A 17,127-nucleotide genomic window follows, 5' to 3' on the forward strand; every position below is an offset into this window, starting at 1 on the left:
CAAGATCATATGCCAGATTATTCTTCATGACCTTGAGTGCCAAGTCTATTGCTTCAAAAGACACACTATTTAGATGACTAGAACTGTAGATGTTGTGAATTATCACATGTATGCTAAATTTTAGTTCTGCATCTATTACACTACTAATCTTCATGCCTCTGTCATCCCACTTGGCTAGGGTTTTCTTCTCTAACTCCACCTGACCTAGTGTTTTAGTAGTTTTGTCTTTGGAGAGCATGGAAAGGTTGGTGATATGATAAACCATCTTCTTAGTGATCAAAATTGGTTGCTTAAGCCATAATTGACCACTATGAACTCGGTTTAGGATGTACCTGATCCATTTGATTCAAAAACTTTGGGACAGGTGGGGAATGTGGGTTAAACCCTTACCTTCCAAGTGCTTATGTTTGGGTTTAAGAACACCATTCACACACAATTCAACTAGGGCTTCATCCATCTCCAGGGTTCTAATTTCTTAAAATGTACACTTAAAATGAGTTTGGATATTGTAATGAGTAGTACCTTAGGAGGGATCTATGATTCGGTTCCATTTGGACCAAGGGTTTCCACAATTGTTGGTACAAGTTTGAAAATTGGTGATTTCCATTCAAATCCTTAGACCAACATTTCTAACCGTTTCTTTACCTTGCTTCTGATGCTTGATGCTACCATGACTAATTTGTAGGTTATGAAAACTTTGAAAAATTTTACTACAAATTTTGGTCAAAATTGCTTGATCGTTCTACAATTTGCTTGATCGCAATAACACTTTAAAATTTTTGGTAAAAAAAGGATTCAATTTCCTGCCATTTGATAACAATTTTCCATTAATGCTTTGTACAAAAGTATCTATGATGACATCATTATGCACAATAGGTTGCCATCCACTATCTATTCAAATCACTCGATGAATGCTTCATAACTTGGTAACCAAACATGTGTAACTAATTACTCCCAACTTTGCTTAGTAGAGTCTGTGACCCAACCTTACTCCTTAGATAAAGTAACTTGGTGATAATTGATACTGATCTTCTATGATCCCCTTGTATCTTGAATACTGATTTAGATCTTTGCTTCCTTTCAATTTTGGAATTATTTGGATGTGAAAGTGATAATGCAGTTCCAATTCTTGCTTAAGAACTTAGTTGAAAATGGTGGAGTCACCCACTTCTTGAGTGACATGACCATCATTGCTTGGACTAGCTTCCTTGGTGGTTTTGGGAATCTATTGTTGCTTCATTTTCTTTTTGATGTTGTCTACTTTTTCTTTCTTTTCATCTTCAATTCTACCTGTATTCATGCAATTCTTGGCTAGATGACCAAGTTCTGTACAAGTGAAACATCTTATGGTGTTATCTCTCTTCCTTGTGTGATGTTTAACATAGTTCATGCCAATGTGTCTATACTCTCCATAGTAATGACATCTACACTAGGTGTTATAGTCCCAACCAAATATTGTTTTTACAATTTTCTCTGCTAGATTGAATGAATTAGTTCTTTAGTTTGATGTCATGTGACCTTGTTTCTTGCATTTGTGACATTTGCCTTCAAATTTTTGTTTCTTTTTACATTCATTAGCCTTGTGACCATGCTAATTGCAATTTTAACATTTTCCATTGAATTTTGCTTTACCATTACTCCAACATTTGTTTGATGTATGACCTATCTTACCATAGTGATTGCAAGCAGGTCTTTGATTCCTTTGAGCACCTTGTTTGGAGGATTCACCCTCTTTTTTGTATCCAATTCCCACTTTACCTTTTTTTCTGTAGAGATTTTTCTTATTTAGTTGATTCAATTAATTCATTTCTACTTGTGATTTCATCATTCTCTTATTGACTTTCTTTTTAGTGTTTAGGCCATTTTTCAATCTTTCACTAATTTTCTTTTCAGACCTCGGTTCACTTCTTATTCTTTCATTGATTTGTTTTTCCAAATTTAGATCATTTCTTAATCTTTCATTGATCTATCTTCGACTCATGATTTTTTCATTTGCATTGGAGATTTGATCTATAAGATCTTCATGTTGAAGGGATTGGTTTTGGATCTCATTGATTCTTCCATCCATTTCTTCTTTTATTTTGTTCCTTTGTTCCAAGATTTCACATAGCCTTATTGACTAAATTTCTTGTTCTCTTTTGAGCTTTCTTATTTATTCTTGTAGGGAACCATTCTTCTCTAAGAGTTATTTGATTGCATCATTTACTTCATCTGAATTATTTGAAGGGAAAACGGTCTTCAATCTTTTCTTCAATGTATTGGTGATCATTCATCTAATTTGCAAGTCCCTTCCTTCTTTTCAAGGATTGGTAAAGTTTCTCATTAGCTTTCTTGAGTTGTGCAATGGCCATTTCTAGATCTAGCTTTTCATTGTCAATTGCCTTATCAAGTTTAAATATCTCCATTCTCCTTGATCTTTGATCAAGCTATCAAGATTTTATCTTGAGAACCACAAAGCTTTGATACCAATTGTTTTAAATATTCAAGACTATGCTAGGTTACTGAGAGGGGAGGGGTGAATTAGTAACCTTAAAACTTTGTCAAATTCAAATTTTAGTTGCAATAATCCAATAACCATTTAATTCATTAAATGAGAACTAATTGCATGCATGAGAAACTGAAAGGATAAACATCCAGAACACTTGAACACAATAATTTGGTGACCTAGAAACCTTCAAAATAGAAAGTAAAATTGGGGTGGGGATGATACCCAAAAAACTTCAATACTCCAGCATAAAGTTGGCCTGTTAAGGCTTACAATGATCACTTCTATTGATCTATCCTATTAGGAGAAATTAGGAAAACTAGGTCCACCTTGTTAGAGGTTTTACAAACATCCAATGAAGTATGCACTCGGTAAAGAGATTTGACAAAAGATTGTTAAGTCTACCTTGTTAAAGGATTTGCACTGTTCACCTGTTAGAATGGAATAATAGATCTCTAACTTAAAACTAATTTTTTGATAGATATTATTTGAAGTAGTGATCACCTTTATGTGATAGATATGACTCTATCACTCCTATGTTGATATGGCCTTACAATACACTCTGATGTTGATTCACATTCAAATATTCTTCACTCTCACTTTTCCATTCATGCATATACATTCATCTATATGGATATGATACAATACATTACATATATATATGTATATATATATATATATATATATATATATATATATATATATATATATCAATCCAATTTATAAAATTACAAAATTGTCCAATATACAAGCTAACACCAATATTACAAAGTTAGCTCAAATGAAGACACTTGGGTTCTAAAGACTGACTTGGTGAAGTTCTAATATATGGTGTCCACTATCATTACTTGGAATCATCATGCATTTGACATAAGTAGAAGCTCAGTCCATACTAATCATCTCAGAGTAGTCTCAAACTCAGTCTATACTGGTGACTTAGTAGATACTATGTAACTTGGTAGAAACTAAATTACTCATTTACCATGACTGCACTTGGTAAACACTAATTATCATATAGCCCAGTTAATGCTAACTTCGTTTTACATGAACTACTAGCTCAATTTGAATTGTGAAGCTTAGTAAGCACTAAACTACTCGGGTTGAACTGTTGGACTTCACACTGCCTAAATTCACTTGCTAACCACTGGAATTCTTGATAGGAACTATAAAGCTTGGTGGCTACTAAATGACATGGAAAACACTATAGACTATTCAATGAGATTGGTAGCTATACACAATCTAAATAAGTGTTGTCACTAATAACAAGCTTGACTTAATGTTAACAGTCATCAAGCAATACAATGCCAATCGAAGGATCATTGCTGAGACATTCTAACATATGAATGAATTAAATATTTTAATAGAGTAGTCTTAATAGACTATTGTAAATCTTTTAATAGGGTTCTTACTTCATTATAAGTTGTAGTCATTTAGTCAAACACACTTCTAACAATGTGAAGAAATCCTTTAATAGGGTAAGACCTAAGAGTCTTTGTAAGTCTTTAATAGGACAGACCTTTCAGAAGGTAGATCATGTATCATGATCAAAACATTGTAACCTTCATTGGATACACTTTATTACTATAGTAATGAAGATTTTTGGGTGTCATTCCAACTCAATTTTTACCTTCTCCTTGGAAGGTTTCTAGGTAACCAAATATCTTGTGTCATACATGTGTTGAATGTTTTACTTTTATGCTATGGTTGTAAATGCTCAATTTCTAGTATTTCAATTTACTTATTGAATTATGAGATGGATGTGAGGTGAATGATTTTTTGGTTAGAAGTTTTAAGTTCTGATTCACTCCCCACCCCTTCTCAAAGTTTACTTTCCCTATTGTATTTCCAACAATTATTTCAGTTCATTACAATTCAGATAGATTGTATATCTCCTATTGATTACATTTAGTTCAAAGAATTACGTAATTTATTTCAATAAGTGGTAGGGTTTTGGGTATGTGAGAGAGATATGATAAGAATAAAGTTTAGAGTTCATTTTTGACAAAATTTAATTATAAGTCAATTAAATAGGTCCAAAACTATTGGTTTTGACTCTATATTACAATGGATAAGGCACTGATCACTTAATTTTAGTTAGAAGTTGATGGTTTATATAACTGTAAGATATATATCTCAATCAAAATCAATTTTCCATTTTGTGTAATGAAGAACTAAAGTTGTTGGTCAGCCCATATTTGAAATAGCTTTCCTCTTTCTTATAAGTAACCATTATGATTGAGAAGCTTAATACAAATCTAAGAAAATTGCAACCATTTTATGCTATATAGGATAGTCCTATAGGGCCTAAAGTGAAGGGAGTCCTAATGACTCTATTGAAGTTTGTCTAGAAGTTGAGACTAATCACACTAAATATAGGATTTGGCTAATCCTTATGTTTTTATTTGTCTTATGTATTTTGGTATTGGGTTTAAAGTTCGTAAAAGTCTAAAAAATAACCAACAAAATGGCAATTCCATTGGGGAGATTAAAAGGATTTTCCTACATGAGCTATACTCCTTGACCATTGTCTTCCTGTGCCTTGTCAGCAAAGTAAGTTGTGTTACTTAGTGCATGGTGTCATTTTTTTTTTTATTGGTCTTCCCTATTAGAAAGTTTTCCTATGGTATTTTTAGTTTAAAAGGTCATTTTCAAGTACTTTCCCTTTAAGGGGTGGTGATTCAAGTCAAATGTTTTTGTAGCTAGTGTAATATTTTTAAAATGTTCCAACCAAATGATGATAGGAAGAAGAATACCTAGGCTTTTACTAAGGCCAACCCAAAAATACCACTATGCACTAAATTACCTCCTACAAGGAGGAAGAACCAAAATAAGAAGAAGGTGGACCCTAACCGTACATGGAAGCCTAGGGCTAGTGTGTTAGCTCATTCTAAATACTAACCTATTGTGGAAGGAGTGTCATCTTCCTTAAGCTCTAAACCTCAAACTAATATGCTATTGGGAGAAACATTCACTACCTAATGTCAAGCAAAGAAAATATAACATGACAAAAATGTGTCCTCAATGGGAAATATTCCTTGTACGCTTGATTTGGTAAATGAAATAAACCATAGATGGGAATATAGGGGTAATATGGATATGGAATTTACTCCTAGACAAGGTCAGTATGAGGAGAGAAATCTCATGGATCTAGGTGATCTAATAGATTTAGAATCTACTTCTATAGACCCTAAAGATTTTTTTTTAATAATTAAAAGCTCTTAGAATGAACATTTCAAAAGAAGAGGCTAGATGTATACATTTGGAGAAAGAGAAGAAAAAAATCAATTTGAATACTCTCATTGAAATAGACAACTTGCTTAGGAGAATGACTTCCATAGAAGAACAAAATAAGAGATTAGAGGAAAAATATTCTAAAACATTCTGATATATTTGGAGACATGGAGCACCTTCTTAAGGAGAAGGAGGGGATTGTTATTTCACAAGTGCAACCTTATAAACTTGTTAAATCTAAAATTGTAGATTTTACTATGAAAGACCCTGACAAAGGAAAACAAAATATTGTGGGAGTGAAAATCAAAAGCTTGACCTAGAGTTAGAAAAGGCTAGAAAGGGGAAGGAAGATTTAGCAAAGGAACATGAGGAAATAGAGAATGAAGCTCAAGCAGCCAAGACTAGGTGAAAGATCCAATTTATTAAATCTAATTCTACCCTAGCTTTCTAGCTAGGGCAATCCTCACAAGTTACCCCTTTTATCCCTACTACTAGACCTTTTATAATAGTACAAATCTCTTCACAATCATCCCCTACCTCAACTTTGGCTACTACTAGCCAAATTCAAGTTATCCAACAAGCCTAACAACTCCAAATCTCTAACCAAAGTCAAGCTACTGGGGCAAGCACCTCAAATCTTGCAAGTTTCCAAAGGAAACCAATTTACAGGGAAAAATACAAAAAAATATCCTTCTTGGGCATCCTTGGTTTGCCACATCCCATGTCTAATGACCTTAGAGACAAGGTCATAAAATTTTCTAGAAATAATGCTGTCAGTAGCAAGGAACACCTCAAGAAGTTCATTGACATGCTAAATGATTATGACGTGGAACATGAAGATGTGGTCATGAAGCTTTTTTTTCATTCACTAATAGGGGATTATAGAGACTAGTCTAGAAGGTTGCTAGATGACAGTATTACCTCATGGAGTGACTTGAAGAAACTCTTCAAGCAACAATATAGTGATAACACCAATTCCAACTTTGCATTGAATGAATTCAACAATATAAAGAAAGGTGTGAATGAATCTACTTTTGATTTTAATGTTAGATTCCATAAAGGAATGTATAAAATTTTCCAAATAATGAGGTTAAATGAGGATGGGTGTCTCACAACCTATTTCAATTCTTTCGATACTAAGATGGCCTACAGTATTCAGGATAAGGATTATAAAGCATTGAGGGAGGCTTATAAAATGGTAGTAAACATAGAAAATGATAGAAATGCCTCTAGTAAAGTAGGAATGAGTGATGAACAAAAATTCTTCTATCCTAGAAATAAGAAAGAAGGTGAAAAGCCTATAGTGAGTAAGAAGCCTAAGGAGGATACAATGGGTCAAGACTTAAACCTACTCAAGAAAATGAATCCACTAACCTACCAAACAAACAAGTCAAATATTGGTGAGAAGGCCCCTTTAAACAATAATTTTTACTGGTAGCCAAGAATGAAAAATTATCGTTACAATACCTAGTGGAAGGATGGCAAGCCAATCCCCAATCCTATTCAAGGAAATATAGACAAAAGCTCCCTAAATCCTTTACAAATAAATTTAGTAAATATGATAGATGATGTGCCTTGGTGTAATGTGTGTTAGTCATCTCATTCCCTTGATTATTTTTCAATAGCCCAATCTCAATAGATCAACCAACACAAATTAAGGATGGAGATGAGGGAGAAGACCATGAGGACATAGGATGTAATATGGTCAATTTATGTGATGATGGGTTTGAATATGATTTAGGTGAATTTGGACATAATGGTGTAGACCAAAGAAGTGCTTATCAAGTACACCATTAATAGGTGTTTTTAGATAGTGAGGATAATGATAATTTTAAGGTGTGTAATACATTTCCAGATACGACCCACACAAACTTAAGGAAACCATCTAAGGAGGAGATTGATAGAATCACTACTAAGATAATAGCTTAAGTTCATAGCACCTACAATCTGAGAAACAAAAATTTCAAGAATACTACTAGGAAGTAATTTGGTATATTCATCAAGGATACTTCTTGCAAAGAAAATAATGAGAAAAGGAAAGAAGATCTAGTGGTTGAAAAGGTCAAGGACATTAAGACCAAGAAGTGGGAACAAAAGAAAAGGGTGTAGCTTCAAGGAGTTGAAACTATCAAGGCAACTGTACAAGAAAAGAAGTTAGATTCTAATATGTTCAAGCCAAAAGAGCTTTCTCTTGTTCAAATGCCTATAGCCTCAAGTATTTATATTAATCCTACCAATTATGATTCTATTGACATGATTTCAATGTTTTCACAAATTACTATCAAAGTCCCTTTATCAGAAATATTTAGGATAGATGAACACAAAAATAAGGCTTTATCTTGGTTGGAGGGGATAGGAAATAATAATGTTGTCATACAAGAACCAATAGTCTTATCATATAACACAACATTTATAGTAAAAGAAAAAGAGGATAAGGGAATCATATCCCAAATACCACAAATTTGTTTTCACAATACATCTATTGCCTATCTAAAAGATATTGATCATTTTTTCCTTAGTCTAGTTATAAATGGTAGAACTCTAAGGGACACTATGATTGAATCTAGTATATGTAACAATATTATGCCTTTTAAGGTTATGGAGGCCCTTGGTTTAAAGGTTGATACTAAACAAGGTAGATGTAGAGAAATGAATGCTAGAGAGGTACCTCTTATAGGTATTATCAATGCTTTACCTTTAAAAGATTTTTCTTACCCTAGTGTAGAGTTGTTTATGACTGTCCTTATAGTTAATATTCCTCCCCATTATGGAATGTTGCTCTCTAGAAAGTGGAGTGCTATGATAGGAGTTAGCTTATAGTTTGACTTATCATATGCTACTTTCCATATAGGGGAAATGGTTGTCAAGGTTGATAGGGAGCCAAGAGTTACTTATATTTTTGAAGACAGTATCGATAAAGATGTTACTTGTTTTCTAGAGACTAAGATAAATGCATTCAGGGTTTAACTTATCATCCAAGAAATTTAAAAACCACCCCCATGATTATACAAGAAGTGACTAGATGTTTGGACTCAAAAAAAATATGGACTATGTATTTTGATGGGGCAAGTTCTAGGGAAGGCTCGAGAGCTAGGGTAGTATTTATCACCATAGAGAAAAACACATTTAGATACTCATCTACCTTGAACTTCACATGTACCAACAATATTGTAGAATATGAAGCATTGCTTCTAGGATGAAAATTTGTAGCTAGTCATGGAATCAAGAAGTTGTATGTCATTAGGGATTCTAAATTATCTGTATCTCAAATCAAAGAAAGATATGCCTCCAAGAATAGGGGACTAAAATAGTATAGGAATGTTTTTTGGGATCATATAGAATCATTTGAAACCTTTTTCATTTCTTGGATGGATAGGAGTAATAATAAAATGGTTTATTTTTTGGCTAGTGTAGAAACCAAGACAAATGATATCTCATTTGCTAATGTATCTACAATTGAAGTGTAGAACCAACCTTCTATTCTTGATAATGTAGAAAATTGGAATTTTTTTGAAGATGATAAAGATGTATTAAATTTTCTAATTAATGAGGATAAATATCATGTTCAAGAATTGGATTTTTGTACTTTTGTAGAAATAGTAGATGGAAAACAAACCATTTTTGGTCAATAAATCTTACAACTAAAAACCAACAAAGTCCCTAAAGGTTTAGTAGTTCTTAAGAGTCCCTTTGATGATCAAGATAGAGTGCATGTAGATATCAAAGATAAAAAGTTCCAAGAACTTGAAGAAATTAATTTGGGCACTATTGAATCCCCAAAGAAGGTATACATTGGTAAAACTTTATCTCCTACAATTAGGAAATCTCTGATAGATTTTTTGAGAAAATTCAGACATGCCTTTGCATGGTAATATGATGAAGCCTATAGACAAGATTATTTTTCAGCATGTAATACCTCTCAAGTGGAGAGCCAAACCATTCAAACAAAAATATTGATATGTCAATCCTACTCTAGCTCCTAAGATGCAAGAAGAACTCGTGAAGCTTAGGGATTGGGAATAATTAAGCCAATCAGACATTATTCATGGGTATTATTGTCACAAATCTTGTACCATTTTCCAAAGTTTTTACCTAAGGAAAACCTTGTAAAACATGGAAACAACCTCCAAGTTGTGGGACTTGAACAATGAGGTTAAGTCTCTGGACAAGGTTGGCTTCCCTTGCTATCAAGATGCACCTAAACTACACTTGAAGAGCAAAAGGGAGAAGGAATACATGAAAGAAAATACCTAATCTATTATAAGGAGGTGATGCACCAAAATAGGGTATTCAATCCTACCTCTATCTATATATGCATAGTTAAACAGTCATATCCTCAAAGAATATAGATTTACACCTTATTTAATCTAATAAATACATATAGATCAGATAATTAAAGAATGATATAGGAAGAAACTTTGTTCAATATCATTAATATTCCAACAATAGATACAATCATGTGAATTGAAGAATATAGATAAGAACATTAACCAGAGGCAAATAAGTCTTGCACAATGTGTTAATGGCTGAAAGAGATACAATAGAGAATTAAAATGGCTTGAAGCCAAAGGGAATTTATAATGTGCATGCAAAAAATGCCAAAGAAAAATAGATAAGAATCTAACTTTCCTTAGAAGGGCTTGTTGGCTCCTGATTTAATAGTTTTGCAAATACCCAAGAAACTAGACCAATGCATCTAAGGCTAGTAACTTCCTATGATAAATGCACCTGACTGCAGTCTTGGGCCAACTATAAGGCATAATTCCTTCTTTACTTTAGGCTCTGGAATACCTAAGTGGGTTAACCTTGAGGTTCTGAGATATGGTACCAGTGCAATTAAACATAAATCTAAACCTATTTACTGCAGATGAAAACCCCTTATATCTTCTAATAACTCATGAAATGACACAGATCTACAGTAGCTAAATACAAATCTATGAATCTCACAAGTCAAGTGAGGGTTAATCCTTTAAGTCCTTCAACATGAAAGGGAAAGAACATTTTATTAATAATTTTGAATTATGAAAAACCTCAAATATGCACCAATAAGACCTAATGATCTTGTAAATTGATTAGTGCCTTAACCACTGGGAAAATCTATGAATCAAAAACACATATATGGATATCTGATACCTATTTGTGTCTTCAGATATCTGATCTATCCATTTAACTTGTGAATGGACATCTATGCTCAATCTGAACCTCATTCTTATATGCTATCCCCATAAACAAACTTGCAACCTTGTTGATTTCCCTGAAGCATTTACATAACCCCTTGAGTTATAAGAAACAATGAAATAACATACAACCTTAAGGGACTGCAGCTACAACCTAAGCTCTTCATTCAAATATTATAAAAAATTGAAGATCGTTAATAAGGGAGACAAGATTCAAGATGAAACTCAACCTTCTATTCTTTGTATAAATTTCCTTGAAACAATACATTCATATGCATGAAATGAAAGCACAAAAAAAAACCTAATAGATCTGAACTATCTTTATTATCCTTCCTAATGTTTTTCATACAAGAGAGAATGTGCTGAAAGAATGGTTTCATAGTAAAACACTGGAACCCTACTGGTATTACCCAGAGAAAACTACCAACCCCTACAATGAAAGAGAGAAAGAATGATATAGGAAGAAAATGAATTCCCAGATCTGATCTATGCCTGACATGTGTCCACTCAGAATTCAATCTTCTACAACTAAACAACTTCTTTGTCCCTTCTCCCATTCTGATATGATTTGGTTTAATCATTTTTTGTGACTGATTTGCAAATATCTTTGTTGAAATGATGAAAACTTGTTGAGTCATCAAAATAACTAAAAAATTCATGAAATGCCAGTAAAATTGAGTTTTTACTAAGTGAATTTGATTAATTTTGACCCCAACTAAATTTTTACCATGTTTTACTGATCCTGCAACTGTATTTTCAATTTTAGCTTATACCACTGAGAAGGCCCCAAATTTCACATTTCTAGCTATAACTTGAACCCATGAATCCCTATTCAAAAATGAACTCCATAATCGAAAATTTTATTTTCTCATGATTTTGACGATATATAATATTGCTATGTTCACATACCAGGAACCTCTAGAATATCAGTTTGAAAAATAGTTCCCACCTGCTACAAGGTTCAAGTCTGCACTCTTTGAAATTTAAATTTTGAAAAATTTAAATTTCTCTAAAGTTAAAACTATAGGTTAAATGCCCCTATTGATTTTTAAAAACTTGCACGAACACCCTTTTGAAAAATAATTTAAAATGGCATTATAAAATCTTTTTTTTTGCCCTCATTTTGCCCCTCAAGTCAATCGTCCTTTGACCAGGCCCTGACATGTGCCACATGGCATGCTACCATTGGCCACTCAACTGCTCTGTCACCTACTTGACAGGGTCACCATGTCATCATGCACCTCGAGCCCACTGTCACTTGTCTAATTCCTGCATACCCACATTACTTATCTTCTAGGAATCTTTCTTTTGCGAAAATGCACAGTCCATTCAGTGTGCGACATATCAACATCTAGGAAATTCCTACTTGAGCTTTCTCTACAATGCCACCTCACCATGTGTGAGACCCAGTGCCATGTGGTGGCATGTCACATTCTTTATCGTGCATGCATCTTGGTTTTGTGAGCATGCGTCCACTAGCCATCTCGCCACATGGTGTCATCTTGTTGCATCTAGATTTTGGGTGCCACATCAATGCACTCGTTTCTTTGTTCAAATTTTTTCTTTGGTGCGCTCTAGCTATCATCCACATATAGCTTGGTTATAGGGGTCCCACACGCAAGTGTGCTTGACCTTTAAAAAGGCATGTCTCTAATACATTAAGAGCTCTGTAATGGATAATATTTAAACCATATGAAAAAGCATCATGTCCCCAATGTGGGACTAAAACCCCTTTACAATTCTTCCTGTGGGCTTAACCAGTGGACTTTGCCTTGGGTTTTGATGCTTTTCTAGCATGGGATTTCCTTTGACATGTGGGTTTTTTCAATACTACCACCTTTGCTATCAAAATAATATAGACCAGGGCTAATTTCATCCCACCCAGCAATCATCATGTGGATTGATAGACCCAATCCTCAATATGAAGATAGAATATTGGCCAAAAATTTTGAAGCACCAATCACCGATATCCTCCATTTTGTTTTCCAACTCATGCCATCGACAAAAGACAAAAAATTGCATTGCTATTGATGAAAACAATGCACTTGGGTGGCATTTTTTTTAGGCTTCTCTCTATTTAAGAGGGTTTGGATGGTTCTGATCAATGCATTGACATTTGCAGTGTTTACAGCTTCAAAGAAAAACTTAACATCTTTCAGAGATGCCATTATGAATGAAGAGATTCATCTTTTTTCACAAGACTTTCCTTCTTTGACACGTTCTCCATGCAAAGCGGCTCACCTTTGTTGCACAGGGTCTACTGCTTCCACTTGGTGTGGATTCTTACCTCAACTAGTGTGTTACCTTCCTTTGGATAGATGTGATTGTGAGTTGTGATGACTCCCTTTATGACTTGTCAAAAGGGCTCCCTCTACTATTTGCTTGGACATGCCTATTTTAACTTCCTTTAGCTCCTAGGACATGGGCTCCATTCTTTTCATTGGTGGCTTCACATCTAGTCAGATCTGCTTGACTTCTTTAGTTTGTGTATGACTAGGATGTCCCTTTTTCAATAAAATCTTGAACTGTAGATTTGACTTCATAGCTCCATGTTGTGACCTACTACATGTTAATATGGAGTTTTCTCTTGCAATTCCTATGGACTGTTCTTTGAAAATGTGGAACCTCTTTTCATGCCTACCTTATCATGTGAGCAATTACTTGCAAGCCTCTATTAGGTCATTCAAAAGTCTTTTCAATCTTGAGGGCTTCTTTTGTTGGTGGCTATTGCTAGCTAGCTCCCAATGAGCTAGTTACAAGATTGAAAGAAATAAGAAGGGTAGAGTAGATGGAATGCCTTCATGAGTTAATTACAAACATACTTTCGAGGCTTTCAACAAGAGATGTGCTAAGAATGTCCATAGTGAGAAAGAGATGGCACACCCTCATTTTCGAGCCAGGTTTTGCTCTTACCCATTTCAAAAATTGTCCCAAGGAGACACTATCCTATCTCATTTTTACACCAGAAGTACAACACCCATTCCATTCATGCAATTCTCAATGTTCTATTTTGATGGCATGAAATACATTCCATAGTATTAAATGTTGTGCAAACACTATAACCAATCATCCTCTAGATGGCAGAAGGGACACATATTAGAGCTCCAATTGGACTTCTACTAATAATGTCTTTGGTATTGCATTGCTCGAGATACTTAAAATAAACCTTAAACTCATTTTCACCTCCAATTGTGAAACTTTTCTCCATTAATCTCATGACTGGTTGGGCAGTAGATTATTTTGACTTTGAGATATCTACTTGAGAATGAAAATTCTTTGATAGTGAAGCTTTCTCATTCTGATCTCCCAAGTATTTAGACTGCACATTTTGATTGTAGGAACCTTCGTAGCAATCCCCAATTCATTTTTGACATTCAAACTCTAGTTTTGAAAATAGTTGTCACAACTCTAATGAATTTAGTCAGGCCCAAAGTGGGTCCAACTAAAAACAAAATTGTTTTCAAAAAATTGAACCTTATAACTAGCCCACTGACTACTTGATACTGATTTGAAACAAATTCGATCATTGAATCAGCATTTGAAACTCATTTTATCCTTCTTGCAAACTATTAATTTGACACCAGAGGGTCCTTTGACAAGCTTTAAAAACATATCTGACCACCTTACCAAGCTTTGAAAACTAGGGCACTGATTCTCTATTTTGCACATTTCTACCCTGTCAAATCTCATCTCATGAAAAATTTGAGGTCAAAAGATATTAACTGTCAAAATTGATCCCACAGAACTACCTACAAGAAAACATGTTAGAAAACAATAAATTGGGTTCAGATTTGACTTTGAAAACTGGGTAAACTGACATTTGGGGGGATGAAAACTGGGATGTTAGTTTATTGTCATGAGGACATAATGGATCTATGATTTGGGCTCATGATGAATAATAGGATGCAAATGGCAAACGGTCAAAGTGGGCTACTTGGAAATTGCAGACTAGAAACAATGGCAGAAAAGTATTTCTTGCAAATGGAATTGACATGGAAAAGTGTGCAAATGGATTCGTCAAAGCTTGCAAACTGGCACACTTAAATTATTTTTGGATTAAAATATAGTGGTACAATCCATTCAACTTCATCTATCATGGATTAGGAGTTATGACATCACGAACGGGGGTTCCAATCAATCTGCATTTTATGACACCAGTAAAAAGATAGAAATTGCATTTGGAATTGTGTTTGAAAACTGATCAAATAGATTTTTCATAAGCTAAAACTTGAAACATAACAACTCTCTGACATCTAGAATGCAATGTAAAAAGGAAATCTCGCATTTTGGTCAAGTGGGTGAAAATTATAACTCATCAAATAGGGTTTCCTAGAATTATGTGTAAATTGCAAAAGCATGAAAATAGTAACTAACCAACTTTGAGGGATTCAAAACCTAATAAAAGGAACTCAAAATGATTCAAAATATGAAATGTAGGTTCTTAGCTATGGATACTAGACACTCCCAAAGTGGTGAATCAAAAAACATTTCTAGGTGTGAGATATTCAATGGCAAACACAACTTCTTGTCGCTATTTAACACAGGTGAAAATGTAGAAATGATAATTTCTCAAAATGGGACTCCACGGAATAGCTCAGAATGTCAATTTAACTTCATGAAACACATAGACACATTGAGTGGAAGGTTCTACAAGCATTAAACACCTCTTAGGCCTCATACTGATAGCCAAATACAATCTCATTTAAAAGCATTTATAGGGCTCAATTTTCTCAACAATGCTCAAAATTCGGGCTACAATTTTGAGTGCCAATAGGGCTACCAAATGTGCTTTTATAGCTCAAGAATAACTAGATATTTCTTCCTAAGAACCACTTCACAACCACTACATCCAACCATTATTGCAAATCCCAAAAACATCTAATCATGGTACAAAAATAGATGCTAGAAATTCACTTGTACACCAAACAAATCTCTAAGAAGTTAGGAATAATGACTATTAACTTGTGACTAAGTAGATGGATCAATTGGAAATGATGGAGTGCTCCTTTTGTATTTATCAGAGATGGAGAAAATGAAAGTGGTTACAAGAGATCAAAAAGATTAGATCTATCATCAAAGAGTTGTTTCCCCTATCATCGACTTGCCAAATCCGCCATGTCTTTGGTCAACTAGAGTCAAACCATTAGACCCTACTACATGGACCAATCATCTTTTACCATTCTGATACCCTAAAAAGTCTTCCTTCTTTGACTTCCTATGATCATAACATTTCCACTACCTTTCTTCATTAATAGGTATCGCTTGTGAAACCTAGACCAACTAACTATTGCTACTTTATAGCCTACCCTCAACATCTTTCATTAACCACTGCAACCTCACAAAGATTGATATCCTGAATGCATTCACACCATCACTATTGTGACTTCAATTTTACTTCCTAACCTTGTTACCAAGCAAGACAAAGAATTTTTTTGATCATAACTCTAACCTTAGCTTCCTCTTAACCTGCTATTGAAGATTTTTCCCTTTTTGCATTGTCACAACTTAAACCACAATATCTCAATATAACCTTGCAATCAAGTGAAGATAGTGCAATCACACCATTAGGGCATGAACCTTGGTTGAACCAATTAACTTTTGTGATAATTCAAACACAATGCAATCATGCATTCACCATTTGAACTCTGATTAGCTCTTAACCCACTATGACTAAGAAAAACCAAAGGTTGATCACATGCTTGCAACTTGAAATTTTTTAAAGGCATACATGAAATAAGGTCATGAGACTTAGGATAAAGGACATAGCCAATTCTAAATTATTTCATGAAAACCCTTTAATATTTAAATTTTAAAAACACTAGGTGATTTTTTAGTGACCTATCATTTGAATTTGATCTTCTAGTGAAAGTGCACTTTTGGTTAACATGTATCAAATTTAGTAGCAGTCAGAAAGACAAATGGAGGCATTAGGTTATGTGTTGATTTTAGAAATCTTGAGCAATATTTCTTCCTTAAAGGATAACTATAGGTTTCCTAATATGAAGGCAATGTTGCAGCAAATTACTAGGCCTGAGCTAGTGTCCATGATGAATGGTTTCTCTAGATATAATCAGGTCCTTGTGGATGAAAAAAATTAGTTAAAAATAACCTTCACTATACCATGGGGAACATATGTATATGTAAGAATTCCCTTTGGTCTAATCAATGGAGGGGAAATTTTTTAGAGGGCCATGGATGTAGCTTTCGATGAGTATAAGTATAAGTTTACAATTG

Source organism: Cupressus sempervirens, chromosome 6 (assembly GCF_028749045.1).
Source record: "Cupressus sempervirens isolate cs-2001-9-10 chromosome 6, ASM2874904v1, whole genome shotgun sequence".
Lineage (NCBI taxonomy): Eukaryota > Viridiplantae > Streptophyta > Pinopsida > Cupressales > Cupressaceae > Cupressus > Cupressus sempervirens.